The sequence below is a fragment of the Ipomoea triloba genome, chromosome 9 (assembly GCF_003576645.1).
Source record: "Ipomoea triloba cultivar NCNSP0323 chromosome 9, ASM357664v1".
Classification (NCBI taxonomy): domain Eukaryota; kingdom Viridiplantae; phylum Streptophyta; class Magnoliopsida; order Solanales; family Convolvulaceae; genus Ipomoea; species Ipomoea triloba.
Genome location: NC_044924.1, coordinates 18,687,617 through 18,692,244, shown reverse-complemented (window position 1 = coordinate 18,692,244; position 4,628 = coordinate 18,687,617).

The following is a 4,628-nucleotide window of genomic DNA, read 5'->3' as shown; positions in this document are numbered from 1 at the left end:
TGTTTCTTGCTAAACCATGAGACAAGTCTTCCACCTAGAAACTGACATGTCCCTGATGTGCTTTTTCGATCTATCTTACAGCCGGCAAAGTCCGCATCTGAATAACCCATAAGTTCGAAAGATCCACCTCTCGAATACCAAAGTCCAACACTTTGCATACCTTTGAGATATCTAAGAATCTTTTTAGATGCATTTAAGTGACTTTCCTTAGGACTTGCCTGAAACCTGGCACATACACCTACTGCAAAGGATATATCTGGTCTACTAGCAGTTAAATAGAGAAGAGATCCGATGATACCTCGATAAGTAGTCTGATCGACCTCTCGACCTTCACTGTCGACATCGATACGTAGAGAGGTTCCCATGGGTACTTTGACTGAGGATTTCCCTTCTATATTGTATTTTCTGAGCAGATCCTTGGTGTATTTCTCCTGATTGATGAAGATGCCTTCCTTAAGCTGTCTCACTTGTAATCCAAGGAAGTAGTTTAGTTCTCCCATCATGCTCATCTCGAACTTCCCTTTCATCAACCTGGAGAACTTCTCGCACAAGTCTGGATTGGTGCTTCCAAAAATGATATCGTCCACATAGATTTGCACCAATAAGATGTGATCCCCGTCCTTAATTCTAAACAATGTTTTGTCTACTAGGCCTTTGGTGAACCCACACTGAAGTAGAAAAGAGGATAAGGTATCATACCAAGCTCTCGGAGCTTGTTTTAAGCCGTAAAGTGCCTTCTTTAATTTGTATACTTTGTCAGCTCCCACGTCCTTCAAGAAACCCGGAGGTTGTTCAACGTACACCTCTTCTTCGAGAAGTCCGTTCAGAAAAGCGCTCTTGACATCCATTTGATATACCTTAAAGTCTTTGAAGGCGGCATATGCGAGAAAGATGCGTATGGCTTCGAGACGTGCCACTGGAGCGAAGGTTTCATCAAAATCTATTCCTTCCTCCTGACAGTAGCCTTTGGCAACAAGTCTGGCCTTGTTCCTAACAATAACTCCATCCTCATTCATCTTGTTTCTGAAAACCCACTTTGTACCAATGACATTCTGATGCTGAGGTCTCGGAACTAGTTCCCAAACATCGTTCCTTTCAAACTGAGGTCTCGGAACTAGTTCCCAAACATCGTTCCTTTCAAACTGATGACTCGGAACTAGTTCCCAAACATCGTTCCTTTCAAACTGATGAAGTTCCTCTTGCATGGCTTGCACCCAATCTGGATCACATAGAGCCTCTTCGATCATCTTAGGCTCTATTTGAGATAGAAAACAAGCAAACATGCTTTCTCTGTATGCTGATCTGGTTCGAACTCTGTCACGTACATCTCCAATCACTTGATCAGCAGGGTGACTTCTCAGCCATCTTAGGTCGGGTTGTGGCTCCTCAGTTGATACTTCCATTGAAGGTTGAGATGTGGTTTGAGCATCTATGATCTGGATTGGATCAACTGAGTCATGTGCTTTCTTCTTGGTAGATTCTTCATCATCTGAATCTGACTGGAGTTCTGCTACGTCTCGAACTATCGACTGCTTGTCTTCGAGAGGTAAGTTTGATCTCTCGATAGACTGTGGCTGAACTTCCTCAGCTGCTTCCGTTGTCTTTGATGGTTGATCTGTCGATGCCCTTTCATCAAAGGTAACATGTATGGACTCTTCAACCACCAAACTCCGCTTGTTGAAGACTCTGAATGCTTTGCTTGTCGATGAGTATCCCAGAAATACTCCATCATCTGCCTTTTCTTCAAAAGTTCTTCGTTGAGCCTTCCCATTGTTGTGGATATAGCATTTGCACCCGAATGTGTGGAAGTGGCTCACATTCGGTTTTCTTTCATTCCACAACTCATATGGAGTCTTTCCAACTCCTTTCACGATCAAGGACCGATTTTGGGTATAGCACGCTGTGTTGATTGCTTCTGCCCAAAATCCTTGTGATATGTTGGCTTGCGAGAGCATGGTCCTTGCGGCTTCTTTGAGAGTTCTGTTCCTTCTTTCAGCAACCCCGTTTTGTTGAGGCGTTCGAGCAGCTGATAGTTGATGATGAATCCCGTTCTCGTTGCAGTAGCTCTCGATTACTTGATTAATGAACTCTCCACCTTGATCTGACCGGATCTTTAGTATCGAGACATCCTTTTCAACTTGAACTTGCTTCAAGAGATTTGGCAGGGCAATTTTTGTCTCACTTTTCTTGGTTAGGAACACGGTCCATGTGAATCATGTGTAGTCATCTACTACCACAAGAGTGTACTTCTTTCCCTTTATGCTGGGTGGATCCACTGGGCCAAATAAGTCCATGTGAAGAAGACTTAACGGTCTAGTGGATGATGTCTCGGCTTTGCTCTTGAAAGAGGATTTGATCTGTTTGCAACGTTGACATGCCTCACAAATTTTATCCTTTCGAAACGTCACTTTGGGCAGTCCTTCCACTAGGTTCCTCTTAGTAAGCTTGTTGATAGTCTTGAAGTTCAGATGACTAAGCTTACTATGCCAATCCCAGCATAAATCTTCCTTGCTCCTTGCTAGCATACATAAGGATGGTTTTGCAGACCTCCAATCCACTATGTACATGTTTCCTTTCCTTGCTGCTTCCAAGACGACTTCGAGAGATTCCTCGCTCATAATCTGACATTTGCTTTTGGTGAAGATAACTTTGTAGCCCTTGTCACAGAACTGGCTTGTACTAAGGAGATTGAACTTGAGCCCTTCAACGTAGGATACTCCCTTAATAACCAGCTCATTCTTTTGAATTTCACCAACAGCTTTTGTGCGTCCCTTCTTCTCGTTGTCGCCAAATGTCACCAAGGGACCTTCGATAGGTTGGATGTTCTCTAGCAGTGTTAGATTTCCTGTCATATGTCTCGAACATCCACTGTCAATGAACCACACGTCCCTGGTGTCCTGCAAGGAAATTAAGCAAGTTTAGGTACCCAAACTTTGGGTCCTGGTGGGTTAGTGAGTTTAGGCATCCATTTATACCTTATGCCCAATATTCCAGGCCTAGGCGCAATGTAGCCATTGTACGTTTGATAATCATAAGGAATGCTAGCAAATGTTTTAGGCCTCTTTGGGGCATAAATCAACTTAGGTAGAGACTTTTCGACCGGCTTATGCACCATGCCTTTCATACGCTGTTTGGTCATGTGAAATTGCTGAAAGTGAGTTTTCTTCCAGAAGTTGTGATTCGATGACCAATTCTCACTAGATGGATAGAGTCTGCCTTTCTCCATCCGTGAGTTCATAACTATGTGGATCTCAGACCTTCCATATTTGCCTTGAGGCGCATTATATGGAATGTAGCTCTTTTTGTACTTGGAATGGCCTTGCGAGAGATAGCAAGGTGATCTCTCGATATTGTTTACCCGGCCACTCTTCGTAGCTTTCCTATACTTTCCATTGCTGGTGTATAGGGACGGTTTATGAATAGCTACCCTGGTCTTTTCTGTTGGTCCTTTATGACCTTTATTTAGTTTGGGTTGAGATCCTCCATTTCTTGAAGTTCCCAAACCGTTGCCCTTGAAGCCACTTTGTGCTGGCTTCTCTTTAGGTTCTTCCTTTCTTCTGGAGTTCCTACCTTCTAGGCCTTGATACTTGCTTACCTTAGGGTAAGGACAGTCAGCCTTGAAGTGCCCCGGTCTCCTACAGTTGTAGCATAGACCTTGATCTTCTTCCTCCATTCCTCTGGATGTGTATTTCTCATTTTTCCTTCTTGAGGAGGAAGGTGAACTTGTATTGCTTTCCGGTGTCTTCTTCATAAACTTCCTGAATTTTCTTATGAAGAAAGCAAACTGTTCATCAGATAAAAAATCAGTGGGATTAGAATCTGACCTTGAGGAGGTGGTTGGTTGGTCCGCAACCAGTGCCACATTCCGTCTGTCCACCACGTCCTCATCTCTCGGAAACATCTCAAATTCGAAGGCTTTGAGATCTCTGAATAGTTGGTCGGTTGTGGTGTTCTTCAAATCCCTGTGATCACGCATTGTGATCACCTTCATTTCCCACTCCTTGGTAAGGCCTCGTAAGACCTTCAGATTTAGCTCCTTTTGTGGAATCTCCTTCTCGAGATCATTGATCTCTATTGATAGCTTCATGAAACGAGATTCCATGCTGTCGATGCTTTCCCCTGGCTTTATCTTGAAGTCCTCGAACTTCTTCAAAATTTGGGGTTTGTCTATTTAAGTATTTATTTGCAACATTCTCCATCGATATTATTATATCATACTTATGCCTCGTTAAAAACCACACTAAAAAAATCCAATGAGAAAAACCTAGTGAGGAAAATAATACATGGTATGTCTATATTCATATTTTGAAAAAGTACAACCGTTAGTCTTTTAAGACCCAATCTTCAGGATTTTAAGTTCAATTCTTCAAGATTGATTCGAGTAAATGTAATCTCCATCTTCTCCTGAAGATGACAATCTTCAAGTTCTACATGATAAAATTATTGTTTCAAAAGGTGTAGAGAAGATGATATGTTAGAATATTCAAGATTGTCACTATAAGTTAACATTTTATACAATGATCTCGTCACTCTACTGGAACTTATGTAGGTTGAATATTTATATAACATTTCTAATATTCCTTAATAACCACACCCACTTAAAACAAACTTTTATTATCCTTACATAA